General features: G+C 36.2%; 2 protein-coding genes across 7 annotated transcripts in view; one reads left to right on the forward strand and one right to left on the reverse strand.

Moving 5' to 3' along the window:
- ADGRV1 (adhesion G protein-coupled receptor V1) overlaps positions 1–22,089 on the reverse strand; it is a 521,868-nt gene that overhangs the window by 145,627 nt on the left and 354,152 nt on the right. The window lies entirely within an intron of this gene.
- The window catches only part of LOC144293846 (uncharacterized), a 131,741-nt gene that overhangs the window by 65,340 nt on the left and 44,312 nt on the right, over positions 1–22,089 (forward strand). The gene's annotated exons all lie outside the window — the stretch shown is intronic.

The following is a 22,089-nucleotide window of genomic DNA, read 5'->3' on the forward strand; positions in this document are numbered from 1 at the left end:
CTAACAAGTGGGACACCATGTCTGTAAGCAAGCACCACTTTTTTATTCCTTGCTTTACCAAATCTTGATAGAAAGAGACTTGTGAAAGGAAAACATAGCCGTGTCATAAGAGATAAATTGATAAAAGTGCGTATAAGTGAGAAATTTAACATTTGTCATATTCTAGTTAGATGGGAAATGTTGGATACGTACACAATACACTAATATACTAATACATGTAAAGAGTCCACAAAAGTAAATATTGTGAACATGACAGCATTTTATTTTTATTTTTAAAGATTTTATTTATTTATTTGAGTGAGAGAGAGAGAGCGTGTCAGTACTTGCAGGGCAGAGGGGCAGAGGGGCAGAGGGAGAGGGAGAAGCAGGCTCCCCCACTGAGCAGGGAGCCCAATGTGGGGGTTGATTCCAGGATCCTGAGATCATGACTCAAGCAGAACTGAAGGCAGACACTCAACTAGCTGAGCCACTCAGTGTCCCCATAACAGTGTTTTAAATGAATGAGGAAAAATGTGGAGTGAACTCTCCTAGGATCTGGGCAGCTGTGTTTTTTTTTTTTTTGCCACTCATTCAGGTGCTCATGACTGACCATGGAAACCATGGGAGAAAGGGAAGGGGTCACAGAAACTATGAAGAGAGGCCAAATCTAAGAAGCCAGAAAAGAACGGGAAATGATATGTTGTTGATTACAAAAATGTTCAAGTTCAGTTTTTCTTCCTTTGAAAACGAAGTGGTAATAAAATGTAGTGAAGACTTCAACAGACATATAACAAGGAGTTAGATATTTGCCAAGTTTTCCCACCCATAAAGCTTTCAGATACAACTGTTTTTGGCCTTAAGCATTTTTATTATGAAAATAGTGAAGCAAGTTTGTGATAAACACATTCAGAAGAGTCCAAAGGAAAGTAAAGGGCTTCTGATACCCCCTCCCAATCCCATTTCCTAGAGAAAACCACTGTTAGTGGTTTGATGTATATCGTTATGGATTTGTTCTAGGTATATTAGCATTAGTAATATAAATAGAATTTAATAAAATATGTTGCTATCTCTTTCTAAGAAATCATTCATTATCAAATACTTAGTAATTTGCATACTATGCTGAAAATTCAAAGTTAATGTCTGGATTTTATTTTCAGAGAATTTATAGTCTAGTGGGAAACAAAGTATGTCAACTATTACAGTACAGAACTTAGTACTATTAAGAATCTGACTTTGTCTAATATTTATTAAATATTTCAAAAATTTCAGAAAATATTAAAAAATTATGATTAATATACTTTAGTTGAATAAAAGATGATTTCTAGGATACAAATATAGGCTGACACAAGATTTTTAGGTTTCTAACGTAGGTAGCATAAGAGCTGGCTAGGAATTTTCAGACGTCAAAGTCTCTTTATATAATGGAGTGACCATCACTTAAAGTGTCCATTTTTCAGTGATTTTAATATCTGAAAATATCTTTGACTAAAACTTTTCATTTTGTTTTTGACCCCTCAAAAGTCTATCTGAACAGGGGAACCTGACTGGATCAGTCAGTAGAACATGTGACTCTTGATCTCGGGGTCCTGAGTTCAAGCCCCATTTTGGGTGTAGAGCTCACTAAAACAAAACACAACACAACTATCTGAATAAATGTGAACACTGATTTTTCTATTTTCAAATAGTCAATTTTGTGACTCAGAGGAAAATGAAACTTGATTTACAATCCATAACTAGGTTTGGACAGGGCAAACAAGGGTCAATGAAAAATGCATCAAAGACCATCTGATCTCTGAGAACACGGCTGGTGTTTTAACACAACCTTTGTATTCACTCAAGCATTTCCCCTTATTTTAGAAGATGGACAGATGTGTGCTCATATTTAGGTGGTTCTTTTGATCTGCCTAGGAACTGTGTATGAAATTACTGCTTCTCAGAAATGCTAAAAGTGAGATCATTTTTCAATATACATGCCCATTCATTTTGTTCCTCTACTAACATCTATTTCCTAACCCAGCTAGTTTTCAGTAACTCACATTTAAAGACTATTTTGTTTGTGACCCACCACAGACACATTTTTATCAATGAGATGTCAAGATGATGACAATATTACTAGGGTGACCTTGACCTAGTCAAATCCCTTCATTTCTGAATGCCTTAATGGAACTCAGGAAAATGAAGCAACTTGCAGTGTTCTAGAAACACATGGAATATATATTTATATATTATATAAGCACATGGACTATATATTTATATATTCATATTCATATAACTGCCCTTAATTTATTGAAACATATTTAAGTGTATGTTCTTAATTTTCTGATGCTTTTATTCTCTCTCTGAGTCCAAATCCCTACCAGACTGTGAAAGAGTGTTCTGAAATCCACCCAGTTTAGTGCCACAGGCACTATAGCACAACTTAATACACACAGTACATAACTTTATTTCTTTATTCATGAGAGACACAGAGAGAGAGAAAGAGAGAGAGGCAGAGACACAGGCAGAGGGAGAAGCAGGCCCCATGCAGGGAGCCTGATGCGAGACTCAATCCTGGGACTCCAGGATCATGCCGAGTCAAAGGCAGATGCTCAACCGCTAAGCCACCAGGCATCCCCATAACTTAATTTCATGACATGACTGACTTGCCTCTCTTTTGCCATTATAAAATGGAAAAAGAAAACCTACATGAGATTCTTTGATTAAAATCATATTTAAAAGCTACAGCTTTCGATTTGCCTGGGTGGCTCAGTCAGTTAAGCGTCTGTCTTTGGCTTGGGTCATGTTCTCGGGGTCCTGGGATTGAATGTCTCATCGGGCTCCCTGCTCAGTGGGGAGCCTGCCTCGCCCTCTCTCTCTGCCTCTGCCCCCTACTTGTGTTCTTTCTTTTCTCTCTCTGAGATAGATAAATAAATAAAATCTTAAAAAAAACAACAACAACAGAAAAACCCAAAAGCTACAGTTTAACAAATGAAAATCTCTATTTCCCAATTTTGGGCTCTAGCTGTTATAGACAGATATTTAATGTATGACTAAACAAATATCAGAGGGCTAAACTTTTGGAATAAAAAATAAAATTCATTCTGAAATCTACCAGGAATATCTTATTTCATGTCAAGGGAAGTCAGCAGTAAGTCATTCTTGGGACATGCCCAAACTGAGTGATTCACTCTGTCTCATGTTAGTTCTCTCCAACGGGGCAGTAGGTACAATATGAGGACCTGTGGCCTGATGGCAATGATGGGCGAGCAAGAGCTTTATCAGAGGAAGTACTGACAGCTGTGGATACCGCATTCACTTTCTTTATCATCTCCTTGATGAAAGGTGATTTTGCAGAGATTCTGAGAGCAGAACGTATTCTGCTTCCTTTCACCTCATATCTATATAGGGGAAAAAGTCACACTTGGAGGGAACTTAGGAAAAATAGCCAACAGTCTTTGTGTTACCCTGTGATTTGCCCCTATGGGCAGCACATTTTGAAGATTCTTATGAACTGAAGTCACACACAGATGTAATAAGATTATCTGAAGATAACATCGGTATCAACTTGAGGGAAGAATCTGTGTTCCCACCCTACTACCAATACAATTTTTTTTTTTTTGCTTGAATCTTTTGAAAATGATTGTTAGGATTTGTTCACATTTACTTCTATGGAGCTACAAACTGTGCTGTGCCTGGGTCTCCCTTGTCTGAGCTCATGAGAATTGACTGTTAAATTTTTAAGAATTTTGTGAACCAGTTGTTAAAAAATATTAAAAATGAAATTATATACACTTATAATTAAGTTAATTATATTAAAAGCGAAGTTAAAGCTAACTACTTTCTTATTACTTTATTACATTTTATTATTACCCATCCATCTATTGTACTATGTGGTGGAAATTTCATATAATGGTGTGTTAGTATGCATCTCCTTCCACCTCTGTGTTTGGTGATATCCCACTGGTAGCTTGAAACTAGCTATGGAAACTAATGAGTGCTACAAATCAGTTGTCCCATTCCCGTAAACCAGTTGTTAAACATTTACCAACATAAGACTGGCAGGGTAGGTTCCAGGATTACAAAGAAGAATAAGACTTTGCCTTCATAGGAATTATGACCTAATGGGAAGTAGGTAAATTTCTAACTGTAAGACATCTTATCATTGATAATAGAGGTTAAAGGTATTACAGGAAAAGAAAGATAAAATTAATTTTGTTTGAGGTGTTCTGAGAAGGTCTCATAAAATAAACAACCTTTGAGTAGACCTTAAAAATTGAGTAAAAATTCATTTAGCAAAAAAGATTGGAAATTGTCTTCCAAAAAAGAAGAGTAAAGTATGAAATGCCTCGGCATGTTCTAGAAATGGCTAACAATTAAATATGTCTAGAATAGTGTTCCTTAGCCTTTTCCATTTAGAACTATTAACAACAAAGAATGAACAGGTAATTCTGGTGATTGTAGGTTGTAGCTTGAAAAGGCCCACTGCTTAGAGGAATTTCTTTCATTTTTATCTATTCCACTTTAAAATTCGTTGAGATTTTCCATTATCCCTCTCACATATTTTCACTTGGATAGAGTTCTGTCCTCTTTGCCTTCTTTTTTTCATCTTAACCTTTCCACTAGAAGGGGAAAGGTCTCTAAGCACATCAAACTATTTAAAGGTATGAGGGGAAATCAGTATTATCAAGGAAAACATTATATCCCTCACACACACTCTGCTCTGAGGATGGAAGGATCCACTAATGAGCTTTTAGGATGGAGAGGAATGAGCAGGAGCAGGATGGAGCAGGACCAAGGGGACAGAAAAGGAAACAGAGATTAAGGGAGGAAACTTCTTGGAATGACTCTAACCACTGAAAGCCACACTACAGACATATGTTTTCTAATATTCCCTAGGATCCCAATATATTTAATGATCAGGTATCAATAGAATATGCTTGGTCCTTCTTAATTGAACTAGAGGAGGATGTACCATGAAGCTAATCAAGCTTAAGTTTCAGGGCTACTCATCTGCACAGGCCCTTTCAAGGCCCAGGGAGTTGCCTTAGCAGTACATTCTCCTGGTCACGGGTTTCTGGAAAATTTACAAAACCAAAATATTTTAATTGCAATTAGTTAAGACCACTGTCTTTTCAATCCCAACTTCCATCTCAACACTGCCTTTTGCATTAGGTGGTATTGGAATGACTGCTAATTTGGGATGTGGCAAAGAGGGAGAACAGAGGGGGTCACATTTTGCTCCAGTGTTTGGGATAGAATATATTCCAAGAGTTACATCCATTTATCACAAAATTATTGTTGGTCATCACCCATTGTATCATCACTTCCCTTGGTATCAGTGAAAAGGACATGCAGGGTCAGAGATCATATAGAAATGTTAAAATACCCAGCTGAGTCTAGTGACAGAAGGACAAATAAAGTTTAGAATGCATACACTCAGACGCTGGTCTGTGGAAAATGTTTCCAATTATTACTAGGTCCCTGCTTTCCTTCTGTCAGAAATATAAGCAATGTATAAAATTATAAATGCTCCATATCTTTGTTTATTTTTTACAGAGTTTGTATTTTTAGAGAAGTTTTAGGTACAAGGCAAAATTGTGGGGGAAGTATAGAGATTTCTTGTAGACACCCTGACTCCACATATGCATAGCCTCCTGCATATTCAACATCTCCCCATCAGAAAGATAACATTTGTTACAATTGATGAACTTACACAGACACATTATAATCATCCAAAGTACATAGTTTACACTACAGTTCACTCTTGGTGTTGTGCATTCTGTACATACATCTGATATACCTACATACACATCTGATTTTACTATCCTAAAAATCCTCTGTGCTCCACTTGTTCATTCCTCTCTCCCCCTAATTCCTGGAAACCAGTTGTATTTTACTCTTTTTCTAGTTTGCATAGAATCTAGATCTGCCCCTCTAAGACCCTGTTCATGCATTCCCATTCAAATTCCATAGAGCATAATATTATGGGCCTCGTACAAAAATAATATTTTAACATATTTATCAGCTAAACTACCTTTATTTAAATAAAATAAACTTCAGGAAGATAAGCCATGTCTATTCTGAGGCTTTATGACTCTGGGGTACTCTTGTAAGTACCTTATGCATGAGCTGCTATAAAGGGCTAAAAGAACACAGATTGGGGCCAATGCATTAAGGGCATTGCCTGCTGTGTGTAGACGTTTGGATTTTTTTTTTCCAGAGAATTGTTGAAGGGTTTTAAGCAGATCTTGTTTCAGAATGAACTTCAGTGATGGGATAGGGAAAGGATTAAAATGGGGAGTGAATAGTATAACTGAGTTGGAGGCTATTCCAATAGACTTGCTTCAAGATCACAAGAACTTCAATTAGGCCTAGGAAATAGAAAATAACAGGAGAGAACAGGTTTTAAGTGTTATCAAAAGGAATAATAGCCCTGTGACTAACAGCATGTGGAAAGTAGAAATGCTAAAGATGACTCCAAAATTAATAGCTTGAGCACCTAGGTGAGGATAAGGTTAGAGAATGCAGCATAAGCAGATTTTTCACAACATAAATAATAATGGAAAACAAATTATAATTGTTGGCTTAAACTTTTTTTGATACATTTTTTGGATACATTTTTAAAATACATTTTAAAATACTGTTAAATTTCTTTTTGGGTAAGTATCTTGGGACATCTTTTTCCCCTAGGAGAAGTCAATTTTTGGGTTATCCGTTATATCTAGGTGATATTAGAGCAACAACTAGAATCTGACAGCAAATTGGTCACCAAAGTTATTTATTAAATATTTATTGAGCATTTACTTTAAAACATAGATAAGCTTTAAAGTTTAAAATAAATTCTAAAAAATTATACAAAGTATGCTCTTTTAGTGTAAAATTGAATGTAGTGTATTTTAAAAGCAATTAAAAATATGTATCAATATATCAGATTTATAAAAAGAGAATCAAATTATAAAATACTGAGGGGAAAGGAACTTTAGAGGTCATTTAATTAACTTCTAATCAATGTTTGATTCTCCCAGTTGACTCTTCTGGTCTCTGTTTTTGTTATGTCAGTTCTTCACACATTGAAGAAAGTGGAGTTCTGTTCAGTGTTTTTATTTATTTATTTATTTATTTATTTATTTATTTATTTATTTATTTATAAGATTTTATTTATTTACTCATGAGAGACACACAGAGAGAAAGGCAGAGACACAGGCAGAGGGAGAAGCAGGCTCCATGCAGGGAGCCCGATGTGGGACTCGATCCTGGGTCTCCAGGATCAGACCCTGGGCTGAAGGAGGCACCAAAGCCACCCAGGCTGCCCTGTTCAGTGTTTTAGAGACAAGGCCCTGCAGATAGGTTCCATGAACCTAACCTAACCTAACCTACGGATAGGTTCCATGAACCATCTATGTGATGTTCTGTGATACCCTCCTAACCATCATGGTCATTCTCCTCCTGACATGCCATTGCTTCCCAGCAATTTCTCTCTACCTTTAGAATTCAAAATGAATAGTAAATCAATCAATGTTCTTTAGGTATACTTATTTCAGCAAGCATAAAACAACTCTACTATACCCAGTCTGTAGTTCACCATTGTGTCATCAAGAAAGCTGGAAAATATGCCATAGATTACAATGTCTATAGCATTCTCCTGATTATATTGGTATACCCCTTATAAAGGAAATTGGTCCAATATTACATATTTTCTTTAATTTTTATTTTCTTAAAGATTTTACCTATTTATTTGAGAGAAAGAGAGAGAGAGAGTGAGCACAAGCCTGGGAGAGGGGCAGAAAGAAAGGGAGAAGCAGACTCCCATTGAGCAGGAAGCCCGACGCGGGGCTTCATTTCAGATTTCAAGATCACAACCTTAGCTGAAGGCAGATACCCAATCAACTGAGCACCTACATGCTATCTTTTAATTTATCACCATTTTCCTTTTTTATAAATGTTCTTAAGAATCAATTTTTTAAAAAGATTTTATTTATTCATGAGAGACACACAGAGAGAGAGGCAGAGACATAGGCAGAGGGAGAAGCAGGTTCCATGCAGGGAGCCCGATGAGGTACTCGATCCCCGGACCCTAGGATCATGCCCTGGGCCGAAGGCAAACGCTCAACCTCTGAGCCACCCAGATATCCCCTTGAGAATCAATTTAATATTATTGGAGGTTTTTTTAAGGACCAGGAAGATTGAGAATCCAATTTATGAAACTGAGGACAATTATCTGCTTATTTTCCATTTGTTTTCTATTACCAAACTGTCTTATATTCCACATTCCTCAATGTTAGTTTATCAGGTTCTCTCATATTTGAATATTATTCATGCAGGAAGACAAAGGTGACCTGATTAAGAACATCTAGATACTCCCATAATCAGCTCACTTCTTTGAGAGTTCAAGTCTTTTACTGGTTGCTCCCTTCTTCCCCTTCTAGAGATTCTTTCTACTTGATGGAGAAAATGAAAGGAAAATCGAATGTAATCATCTTTTCTTTTCCTAATATTAAAAGCCACCCTATAGAAGTTTTCTCCACTGTTGAGTGTATTTTTAATTTGAATAACAACTTTCAATGACCCCTCCTTTCCTCTAGTTGTCATTTTATCATTTTTTAGCAAGTTTCACTTCATTTAGGTTTCCCTTTTCCTACACTAGTCATTCTTTTTCTGTGTGTTCATACTTTCTTGCATTATGCCTGCCCTCATTCATCTGAGCTGCCCCAGAACGATAGTTCACACACCCATATTGATTCTGATGAGTTTCCCCCTCTTTAAAATTATTTTCAACCATTCCAACTGAAGTTCATTCTTTTTCTTTGTTTTTTTTTTTTTTTAATATTTATTTACTTGAGAGAGAGCATGAGCAGAGAGATGGGCAGAGGGAGATGGAGAAGCAGGCTCCTGCTGAGCGAGGAGCCCAATGTGGGGCTTGATCCCAGGACCCTGAGATCATGATCTGAGCTAAAGGAAGATGCTTAACAGATTGAGCCACTCAGACACCCCTGAAGTTCTTTCTTAAAACTTTCACTCCTCTACTACTTTCAGAGTCTCTGGTCACAAAATATCATCCAATTTTTATCTTGTTTCAAAATTGATCTTCCTAAATTTTAGTGTGCACACATATCTAATTATGTTCAGGATTTCCCTCTCTGTTTATCAAGAGCTCCATTTGGTGAGGGTTATTTTCTGTTGGATCTTATCATTTCTATTTCTAGAATAAAACAGAATTATGTCAAGCTGTTTGCCTTACTGCTTCCTCTACCTCCTGAATAACTGTCAGATATTTAAATAAAATATATCAGTTACTGTTTCAAGCAGAATAGGATTTCCAGTATGCGTGTGTGTGGAAGCAGCACTGGGTCTACAGATGAGTCACACACACTGGGTTTAACTCCGGCTGTGCTACCTGTAATCGTTCTGGATTTGCACCTCTTTGCGCCTGAATTTCCCATGGAAAAAGTAAGTTACCTAATGGTTCACATGGTATTCATTCAGCTACAAAGGGCTGGAATCTCTATCAACTGGGAGGCTGGGCAGCTCACAGGAATTTCTTGGTGAGACAGCCAGAGTTCCTCTCCTTCTGTCAGCCCTGCACCCCTCCAATTGGTATTAATGATCTTTTTTTTTTTTAAAGATTTTATTTATTTATTTACTTGAGAAAGAGAGCACAGGCAAGGGGAGTGGAAGGCAGAGGGAGGGGGAGAAGCAGACTCTGCTGAGCAGAGAGCTCAAAGTGGGGCTTGATCACAGACTCTGAGGTTGTGACCTGAGACAAAGGTAGACACCTAACAGACTGAGCCACCCAGGCACCTCGGTACTAATGATCTTTATCCATTATTTCCAAGCCTACAATTCACCAAATCCAAAGAAGCAGCAGGAGCAAGAGGGACTGTTAGGCCACGGCACTCAGAGAGGTATGGCTCTTGGGAAAGATATAGTACAGAGGCAAAGAGACAGATAAAATCTGGCAGCAATGTCTTTCAGGGCTTACATTCTTTCATGTATTCCATTGTTTTAAAGCGTCAGACAACGAGGCTATGTGGGTAGATGAAAACAGCATTTCCGTCCTAAAAACCTATAGCAGAAGCATGCTATTAATTACGGTTAACTCTGCTGTGTATATAGACCTTTATATGTATGTTACTATGTAAATGAAGTTTAAATTAAGCTTGATATTTACAGAGATTCCAGGGGGATCTGGGTGGCTCAGGTCATGATTCCAGGGTCCTGGGATGACTGACAGGGCAGACAAATCTGAGAGCTGTGCCAGGACACATGAGAAAAAGTCAAGACTTGAAAAATGATTTTTTAAAAAGTGTGATTATTATAATCATAGAAGAGATAAGGTATAGTGATAAGTACTCAAAATACTTTGGTATCTCTGATTCTAGAACAATGGGAAAATAGTAAAGAAAATGTCTCAGACTAAAAAATTCAATTGAGCAGAATACAACATATCTGTGGACTTAAGGCACCACCAAGTACTAGACAAATTTAAAGAAAAAATAGCTAAACTGTATGTTCCAAACAAACTTTTACATTACAGAAAGAAAATTTTAAGATCTATAAGCATTCAAGAAGGTGAAGAATAAATTTACCTAAATGGAAAAATAATTTCAAGCTACTCTCTGAATACAAAATGCCAGATAATAATAATATATTTCCTGAACTCTGATATGAAAAATAATATCAAGCACAAATAATAAATTATTTAGGAGCATCGAATAAAATAAACACTGCTTGCAACAGAATTAGCACAATGGAGGAAATGTTTGATAGACAAAAACATAGACAAAAACACAAAGGGGAAAAAATTGAGAACATAATGCACATGTGAAAGACAGAAAGATCCAATAAGTTAATTGGTGTTCAGGAAATAAAGAACTGCCCCAAATGGAAAGGAATAAAGAGGTTTTTTTTTTTTAAGATTTTATTCATTTATTCATGAGTGACACACACACAGAGAGGCAGAGACATAGGCAGAGGGAGAAGCAGGCTCCATGCAGGGAGCCCAATGTGGGACTCGAAACTGGGACTCCGGGATCACACCCTGGGTTGAAGGCGGTGTTAAACCACGGAGCCACCCAGGCTGCCGTAAAGAAGTTTTTAAAGATGTAAATTGAAGAAACATTTTCTGAAACTAAGGCAACAAAAAATCTTCATACTGAAAGAACACAGACTTTTCTAAGTATACAAATATATAAGAAAAGTGTAAGAAAAGATGGATAGATTCTACTACAATTAAAAGATGGAAATCACAATTTAACATATTTAACCAAATACTACAAAGGAAGATATCTTTAATAGAAACAAAGTTCTCATAAATCAATAATAAAAACAGAAAAACAATGAATATGGACTATTTATTTATTTTTAAAGATTTTATTTGAGAGAGAGAGAGAGAGTGCTTGCACAGCGGGGGGGAGGGGCAGATGGAGAGAGAGAAGACGACTCCCCACTGAGCAAGAAGCCCACCACAGAGCTGGATCCCAGGACCCTGGGATCATGACCTGAGCCAAAGGCAGATGCTTAACTGACTGAGCCACCCAGGTGCCCCAGGATTCTGCAATTTATAAGATAGGCACAAACGGCCAATAAATATACAAAAAGTATATTCAAACTCTCTGGTCTCATGAAAGTAGTAGCAATAAAAACAATATTTCATTGCATATGTTGGTTATATGCAACTTGACTGGGCCATGGAATGCTCAGATAGTCAAACATTATTCTGGATGTGTCTGCACAGGTGTTTTTGGATGAGACTAACACATCAATAGATAACCTGAGTAAAGCAGATGGTTCTCCTTAATGTGGATAGCCTCATCCAATCAGCTGAAGGCCTGAATAGAACAAAAAAACCTGACACTCCCCTGAATTAAAGGGAATTTTTTCTGCCTGATGGCTTTAGAAGTGGATACTGGCTTTTTTCCTGCCTCAGACACCAACTGAAACACTGGCTGTTCCTGGGTATCAAGCCTGCTGGACTTTGGATCTATTCTCCTAGGTCTCTAGCTTGCTGACTTTCCTTGTAGACTGTGGTAATCGCTGGCCTCCATAATCTCATAAACCAATTTCTTATAATAAATTTATACTCTCTAACTACCATTTATCTCTCATTTATCTATACCCTATTGGTTTTATTTCTCTGAAGAACCCTAATATATCACATTTACCTGTCAAAATCATAAAGCTCACAATCAAGACTAGCACTGGTGTTGGGAGACTGGTACTCTCAAGAAATATCAGTAAGACTGTATTTTCAACCTTTCTGGATGATAGTTTTGTAATTTCAGTATCTCTAAAAACTTCTTATCTTCAGCATTTTCATTCTAGGGAGTCTTGTGATGTGGAAATGTGACATAGCACATTTGTTGCAGATTTTTAAATATTAAAAATGGTGATAAGAACTTAAATGTCCGATGTTTTTTTTTTCACCCTTCTAACGTATACAATTTAATGATTTTTAGTATATTCACAGTTAATGAAACTATCACCATCATCTAATTCCAGAATATTTTCAGCACCCAGAAAGAACCTCGAACTCCTTGGTAGTCATTGCCCAGAATTATCCCACAGATCCTGTACCTGTGACCTCTAATCCTTGTACCTTTAATCCATTTCTGTTTCTATTCTGGATAGAATAATAGGAGTTGCCTATTCTGGACATTAAATGACAAATGTTATGATATTCTATCATAAGAAAGATACTGTGATGCCAGTAAAAAAATGTGGAGGTGCACTTAATGGTATGGGAAATTCTAATGATACAGCAGTAAGTGAAATAGGGAGGAGACAAACAGATAAACAGAAACTGATAAATAGAAACAATCAACAATTAGAAGTGCTAATATTGGAAAGATGGAGATATATCTAATTTTTATTTTAAAAAGTTATATTTCTAAGTTTTCCATAATTTCTAAAGCACTGATTAATTTTATAACATGAAAAGAAAATTATATTAAGAAAAAGAAATAGGAGGCAGATACTCTTATCCTGAGAAGTTAAGAACCAAAAAATACAACTCAAAAACTGTCAGAAAAGGCTTTTAAACCAGGAACAGCTTTCTTAAGTTGCACTAAGTATCCTGTTTGACACACTGTTTATATTTGTGGGCATTTCCTTTTTCATTAGAATTATCTTTAACAGAACTTCCTCTATAAATAACTGATTTGTTTCCTGGACTAATACACACTTGACTGTTTGTGGTTGTAGAAGCTTTTTCAGTTTTTCAAATGAGAATTTTTGAGATATTGCAAAATACCTTGTAATAAAGAACATCTGAAAATGAGGCTGACCAACTTTTTCATTTGATCCCAAAAATTTTTAAAGGAAATAAGGAAGATAAAACGCCATTTCACAAGTGTCTCTACCAATATAACTCCACCTCCTACAGTTTTACAATTATCTCTTTACTAATGCTTTATTTCGCTTGGTATTTCTAATGCCTAAGTTCTTAGCATTTTGCATTAAAAAGTCATCATTAGTCTTCCTTTTTTTTTTTTTTTTCATTTTTTTTTTTCATTAGTCTTCCTGATTCTCCCTCTAGTTAATAAATTAGGATGAATACAGGCTGAGGTTCTCGTTGCAACACATTTCCCCCATTCTGACCTTGAGTAAATCACTTTAAATGTTCTCAACATGTTAACTGTACTGTTATTGTACTTGGAAAATTTAATTAGCACACAAAATACTTAAAATGATTCTCTGAAATGATCTGATATTACACAAAAGCCCATCTCATACATTAAAATGTAAAATTTCCTTGAAAATTGATAGAATGATGTGTTAATAGAGAAATAAAAATTCAAGGGAGACAAAAGTAATAGCTCTAATATAGCCAACCGCACCTTTAAAAAAAGAAAAAGAGGAAACAAACACTCTTCAAATTATTGGAAAACATGAACAAACAATCAGCAAAATTAATGCAAGGAGATGAACAAGCAAGTGATAAAAGAAAAATACTAAATAAAGCTATGCGAAGATATATAAATGAGACCATGTACTTAGTATAATGTTTGGTACATAATAAATGAAGCTATTAAAACATACCAATTATTAAAGAAATGAAAATTTAAAAAATATTTTTGATAAAATCTCACATTGGCAAACACTGAAAAAAACTTATGATGCCCAGAATTGGCAAGAATGTGGGGCAACAGGCTCTGTTGTAATTTGGGATTTGAATGCAGAAGTACATCTATTTTAGAAAATACTTTGGTAATATATTTAAAGTAAAAAATTATACATGTATTTTTTAAGTGAGCCATTCCATTGCTCAAAACTCATCCTATGGAAAATATTAACACAAGTATATCAAACAAAGCTTTACAGGTATATTCATTACAACAGTGTTATTAAAAAAAACAAAACAAAAGAAACTAGACATAGTCCAGAAGTCTGCCAATAGAGGGCTGGTGAAATAAACATAATAGAACATTTTAGGCCAGAATCTGATTAATATATATGCTGCTAAAGAAAACTGTCACATAAATAAAAAGTAAATTGCAAAATAGTATATATAATACCCTGCTTTTGTTGTGATTGTGTATGCATATGTGTATGAGTGTGTGCATATACACAGAAAAAAGGCAAAAAAAAAAAAACAAGTTATCTTTGGGTGGAAATTATAGGGGAGGTCATACATTAAAATGCCACTGTTATAACAGTAAGTATGAAGACTTGGAAAGAGGGCAGCCCAGGTGGCTCAGCGGTTTAGCACCAGCCTTCAGCCCAGGGCGTGATCCTGGAGACCCAGGATTAAGTCCCATGTTGGGCTCCCTGCATGGAGCCTGCTTCTTCCTCTGCCTGTGTCTCTGCCTCTCTCTCTCTCATGAATGAATAAATAAAATCTTAAAAAAAAAGACTTGGAAAGATTTGTTAATGATATTAATGAAGTCATCATAAATAAAAATATTTATATGACACTACTGAGATAGTTTTAGAATAAACCTGGTTGTTTCTGCATATAGAAGAATATAGCTCCTCATCTTTCATCAAAAATGAGACTAAAGTTCTACTATTCTTCACAACTCACAGCCTTACCAAAAATGACTCCTTGGAACTAAATGGATAGTTAATCATATACTTCAGATTATATTCACATGTAGATAAACTATAAAAATACCTTCCATGGAATCAATGTTCTGTCTGCCATAAAATTCATATGCTAAAACCCTACCCCCCAGAGTGATGTAAAGGAGGTGGAGCCTTTAAAAAGTAATTATTGTAGATTTAGTCATGAGAGTGGGGGCCTCACTATAGGATTAATGCTCTGATAAAAATAGGAAATGCAGGATCTCTCTTTCTGTGCATGCCCCCAGAAGGCCACTCAAGGACATAAGCAGTGAGAGGGCTCTTACTTAGAACCTCACTATGCTGGCACTCTGATCTGGACTTCCAGCTTCCAGAATTATGAAAAATAAGTGTTTGTTGTTTAAGTCACCCAGTATGTGGTATTCTGTTCTATCAGGCAAAACTAAACGAGACAGTATCATAAAAGATGGAAAGCTTCAGAGGTATTTTTTCCCCTTGTTTATCACAAAAACAAAAAATTTCAACATCAGAGGCTGATAAAAGCCTCTGAGTTTCAGAAATATTAAAGACTGTATTTGTTTACAATCTTAAAGTCAAAGAAAAGGATAGAAATAATTTAAATAATAGTATCAGAATACCTAGAGGTAATAAAAGGATAAGCAATTCTTTAAGAATTTACAGGGTCAGGGCGCCTGGGTGCCTCAGTTGGTTAAGTGTCTGCCTTTGGTTCAGGTCATGATCTTGGGGTCCTGGGATCCAGCTCCACGTAGGGCTCTCTGCCCAGCGGGGAGCCTGCTTCTCCCTCTCCTCCCTGCTTGTGCTCTCTGTCTCTGCCTCTCTCTCAAATAAATAAATCAAATCTTTGAAAAAAAAAAAAGAATTTATAGGGTCGATAGTATTTAGGCAGGCTTATCTGATAGGTTACATGTACTATTTCATACGAGCCACACATTCACAGACTGATAAATCAGGCTTTCACAAACTGACCCCTCCTGTGTGCCAGACACTGCACATCCATCATCTCACTCAATCCATGTCATAGTTCTGTGATACAGGTTTTTATCATACCCCCTCCACAGATGGGGAACTTTAAACTCTCAGAGGGTAACCTGTGCAGAGTCAGAGAGTAAGAATATGTATGGTAGAGTCAGTATTTAATTCCATGTCTATCTACCTCCAAAGCTCCTGTTTTTTCCACGTACTCCAATTGAAGAAAATTTTACAGCTACATCTCCAGACATATTTGGTAGAGTAAGTTTGCTAAAGTATACTTTTTTTTAGGTCCCTACATTTCAGTACCTGGGTGTTCAAGAATCAAGCATATATTTACTTAATAGTTGAATGCTTGTGTACTAGAATTAAGACTCAAAAGCTGATTTTTAACATGAACAGCAAGCTTCAAGGCAGTTTAACTTGTTCTAGTTTCATACCCTGGTCTCTAGTTTCATGTAGCCTTGAAAAATAACAGCTCACATGCCCAGCACAATCTGGTAGTCACTAGGGAAGAAACCCGGGTGGCAAGAAGAATGCAGCTGTTATTTCTTTCAAAGTTTCATTTCTAATGAAAGCCCCAACTTGTAAGGATCCCAGTATTTGACTTGTCTCAGAGTCCAGAGTCAGTGCAGAAATTCTGCTCTTTGGTTAGGGGTAAGAATTAAGGCGTGGTGGGAGGGGATTGTTTATTTAAAAAAATGGAGGGCAAGTGATTTAACTTCATGGCTGTCTAAATTAGTGGACAATGACAATTGGTACAAACAGCAAACCAAAAAGCTTATAAGAAAAGCTGGGGTGGGGGACACCTGGGTGGCTCAGCGGTTCAGCATCTGCCTTCCGCTCAGGGTGTGATCCTGGGATCCAGGATCAAGTCCCATTTTGGGCTCCCTGCATGCAGTCAGCTTCTCTCTCTGCCTATGTCTCTGACTCTCTCTTACTATGTCTCTCATGAATACATAAATAATGTCTTAAAAAAGAAAAGAAAAGCTGGGGTGTGGTGCCTAGGTGGAGTAGTAAGTTGGGTGTTTGACTCTTGATTTTGGCTCAGGTCATGATCTCAGGGTCATTGGATCCAGCCCTGTGTTGAGCTTCATGCTCAGCCTGGAGTCTGCTTGGGACTCTCTCCCTCTTCTTCTGCTCCCACCTCACCAGAACTCTCTCCCTCTCTCAAATAAATAAATAAATCTTTAGGAAAAAAAAACAAACAGAAAATCTGCAGTATGTGATGTCCACAGAGGTCCTGAAAAGCTCCAATATGTTCCTGGGAATTTAGAAATCCACACACATGTCTAGGGCTGTGCTTATGCTCAGGAAAGACCCAAGAAGGCCTTAAGCTCTCTAACCACTGGTTGACCTTGAGTGTCTACATAAGCAGAAGTGAAGGCTAAGGGGGAGTTGTCAACTGCCTGATGGTGTGTTGAAGTCATGTTCTAACATGCACACAGAGCCCCTTGGCAAAGAGTGGGAGATTTCTTGGTTGTAGACATTTAAGGAAATATCTATCAATCATTAACCAACCACTAACAGAACATAGGTCAGTGGCTACATATCACAAAAGAATGTTTATTGAATTTAGTTTTATACATTTATAGAATTCGTTTATAAAACCCAATAAACAACTACTACTATCATGAACAGAAACAACAACCTGAGGAAAAAGAATATAACTTTCAATTTTCCACATTATAATATTTAGAATATCCAGCTTTATATAAAAATCACAAGACCTGCAAAGAAACAAGAAAGTATGGCCCATATACAAGAAAATAAAAGCAAGCAATAGTTACTATCAGTGAGGAAAACCAGATGTCAAATTTACTGGATAGAGACTTTAAATCAGCTATTTAAGATATGTTCAAAATAATAAAGGAAACCATGTCTAAAGAACTGAATGAATGTACAAGAATGATGTCTCAGCAAAGAGAATACCAATAAAGAGAAAGAGATTGCTAAAAAAAATTATAGAGTTAAAAAGTATAATAACTAAAAAATTTCACTACAGGGGCTCAATAGCAGTTTTGAGCAGATAGAAGAAAGAATTAGGGAGTATGAAGATAAGACAGTTGAGATTATCAAGTTTGAGGAACAAAAAGAAAAACAATGAAGAAAAATCAACAGAACCCCAGAGCTCTTGAGTCATCATTAAGCTTATCAACGAATGCATTTTAAGGGTCCTGGGAAAGGAAAGAAAGGGGCAGAAAGAATATTTGGAGAAATAATGGCCCAAAGCTTTCCAAATATGATGAAAAACAATATTTTACACATCCAAGAAGCTCAATAAACTCTAATTAGGATAAACCAGAGGGAACCATATGTAGACATGTCATAATTAAACTGCTGAAAGACAAAGAGAGACTCTTGAAAGCAGTAAGTTAAATCATATGACCCAACATTTCTATTTGTAGGTATATATCCAGGAGAACTGAAAACATGTTGACACACAAAAAAAACTTATACTTTTATATTGTGTGCAATTTTTGCAAAAAATGCCCAATCTCTGTCTAATTGTAGGAAAACATTAAATAAAACAGTTTGGAGACATTCTATAAAATAACTGACCAGTACTCATCAAAAAGTAAAAAAAACAAGGGAAGACAGAGGAACTGTCAGATTGGAGGAGACAAAGAGGCACAATCATTGAATGACCTGTGGAATCCTGCATTGGATTTTGGAACAGAAAAAGGGCACTGCAGAGAAAACTGGTGAGATCTCAGCAAAGTCTGTCATTTAGTTAATAGTTCTTTATCACAGTTAATATCCTGCTTTGAACATTGTGCTATGTAAGTATGTATGTGTGTACCCAGGATGAAGGGCATATGTGAATGTTGACAATTTTTGCAACTTTTCTGTGTTTAAAATTCTTTCAAAAATAAAATGTAAGAAGAAAAAAGATTGATATCAAAAGAATGAGTTTAGAGGAGAGCTACTACGATAGCAAAATGATGCAAAAACGTGCCATATGAGGACATATTTGAACAAATCAGAAATATTTAGCTTGGAAAAAAAAGGACTGTGATAAACTGGCTTATCAAGTTGAGAATATGAGGTTATTTTTTGTTTCTTGTTTGTTTTTGGTACAAACTCAGCAACTAAACATTGTGCTGGAATCTAAAAGATTTCTACTGTATGTGAAAAAGCCCTGGGAGGAAGTAAGTTTTTTCTCACAGATGAGTTCAACCATAAAGTAAATGAACATTTGTCTGCAGTGATGTGAAGGTTACCCAAAGATTCCATGGGGACTGGCTTCAATGCTTCATAAAGTTCTTTTGTCCAGGTTTTGCCCGGCCTGAAAAGAGAAGGATCTAGGGACTGAGAAGCCATGAGGGATGTAACTCAATGCACCTAATAGAATTTTTCTCAGAGAGAGAAAGCAGTAGTCACAAAAGCTAAGGTTGTTGCTAGGAGAGATAAAGCTAACAGAAGAGAATGAGATAAGATAACTGGAATGAGTTGTTCATCAGTACCCATTAAAAGGTCAAATAAACAATATCTGGAAAAAGAAGTTCAAGATACTTTGAACAGGGTTTGAATCATGTTTTTGAGGACTCTATTAAGGCAAGCTAGACATTTTCCAGCCCTTCAATACTGTGATTTTAAGACCTTGAAGGAGAGCATACTTATTTTGGAGCTCTGAATAAATGGAAAAAGCTTGTCTGAAGCTGCTATCTTTACGTTCATATGCTCTGTGTGCGTGTGCATACCCATGTGCAACAATACAGCCCACACCTGTGCAAATTTATGAAGAGATCTTGACAATACTCCTCCTCCATAGATTTATGGCAATTTTCTCTAATCCTTAGATAATAAGTAAACAGCCTCCCTATATTTATAAACATTTTTTTCATGATTCTCTTTTTAAGTAATTTAATAAAGATAAAGACTCTCATATGATATCATACTTCCCATAGAGCTCTATTACTTCTACTTAGTTCTAATTTAGAAAACACAGATTTGTCCTCTGTATTAGCAACATTTCTCCTAATATAGCTAGCAAAATTAGATTGTTTTCAGAGGATTGGGTAATTTATAAAATGAGTAATTCAGTTCAGGATCAGGATAATCAGGAGAGATTATAATTAAGATCTGTTAAAAATATCAAGAGTAAAACATGATACTAAAAGATTAAGATACTGAAATACCAAAAAAACTAAAAAATTGCAATCAATATTAAAATTAAGTTATTTATTTTTTCATTGTGAGTTAACAAATCCTCAGCTTAAATAGAAGAGAATTCATTTAGTCCTTTGCATGTAATATTTATTCTATAAGTATAAGCTGATTTTTGTTTAAGTTTGAATTCATATGAATTAGTAAGAAAGAGAAAAAAGCAAGTGTTTCAAAGCACAAACCAACCTATCATCATTATGCCAGTTTTACTGTTACCTTTATTAATGTATCAGGGTACTGCAGCTGAAAGAAATACTGACATAAGTATAATTTCACTGTCCTCTCCTCTGGATGGCATGACTCTGACACTTTCTTAATTGTTCTATCCTTCCATAGCCACAGAGTTGTGGGCCCAAATCAATGGCTTTTCATCTATTTAGGGACAATTCTCGGGACTACATTCCCTTTACTTACACCCTGGCTCTTGACTCAGTTCTATATTCTTTTTCCTCTACACTTTACACAATCAGCTTAGGGATTTCTCTTTAGCTGTTTCTTTTTCCTAATGTAGCCAGGAAGCAAATCCAAAAAAAACAGGTGAATACTTCCAAAGATACTCTATAAACTACTCAGTAGAGACTACTTCTGGGTATTCTCAATAGTATTATTTCTGGCAATCAATGGAAATCAATCAAGGCCAGATTTCCTTTACTTTGACTTAATTTTAGTTTAGTTTTTTTGTTAAGTTTGAGTATAGTATGATTCTTCATGGAGTCATAAGATCATCTGGCTCAGTGACAAAGAAGCAATAACAAGTCTATACTGGATTTTCTACTTAACAGACAAAAGCAAGTTTTGAATTTTATAATCTCTCTAGGACCTTTCTCCAGATCGTATTGTGTGATTTAAATGTAGATTAAAAAATCCATTAGTCATGGTAAATTAGAATTTGATCTTTTATGTACATATAAGAACATTTTTTTCTTATGAGATATGACAGTCATAAAGTATTTAAAGCATTGAGACATTCAGTATTATATGGTGACTTCCAAGTATTTTAGATACTTTATAAAAAAAGATTTTTAAAAAAGATTTTATTTATTCATGAGAAAAAGAGACAGGGGTGGGGGGAGAGAGGGAGGCAGAGACACAGGCAGAGGGAGAAGCAGGCTCCATGCAGGGAGCCAGACGTGGGACTCGATCCGGGGTCTCCAGGATCACGCCCAGGCTGAAGGGGTGCTAAACCGCTGAGTCACCTGGGCTGCCCAAAGATTTTATTTTTTTATTTATTCATGGGAGACACGGCAGAGAGAGGCAGAGGCAGAGACATAGGTTCCCCATGGGGAGCCTGATGTGGGACTCGATCCCAGGACCGCTGGATCATGACCTGAGCCAAAGGCAGACGCTCAATCACTGAGCCTCCCAGGCTTCCCTAGATACATTTTGATAATCATATCATCATGTAAAATTTTAATATACGCATGTTACAGCATAGAGAAAGCATGAAAGTTACCTCTAATCCCTCATTTCTATATACGTCCTTGGGTTGTTAAGGCTTTCCTATTTTCAGTTATTTACATTAAAGAGTAAATAAGCTCTACATCTTTTGAAAATTTAGTAACTTTTACCATATGTTACCAGTTACTAATCACTGGTCTCTAGTCTGAATTTCAATTAATATACCTGATATAATCTTCAAATATATGTTCACAATATAATAAGATTTGTACCATCATAGGATTTATGAAAGGCTCTAAGTCTCATGAGGCTTCTATGTGGTAGTATTTAATCTGAAACTAGATACTCCACAGAGTTGATATTTAAAGGAAAATATAGGTATGTTATAGGCAGAAAAAGGGAAAGGAAACCATTTGAGACATGAAAGATATATTCAAAGGTATCAGGCACAAGAGATCATGGAAGATATCAAATGATTTCATTACAAAGGGTAGCTGGGGAGGATGGGTGTGAGGGATGCTAAAAGAAGCTAGTTTAACAGGTTCATGTCAA

This window comes from Canis aureus, chromosome 2, assembly GCF_053574225.1.
Source record: "Canis aureus isolate CA01 chromosome 2, VMU_Caureus_v.1.0, whole genome shotgun sequence".
Lineage (NCBI taxonomy): Eukaryota > Metazoa > Chordata > Mammalia > Carnivora > Canidae > Canis > Canis aureus.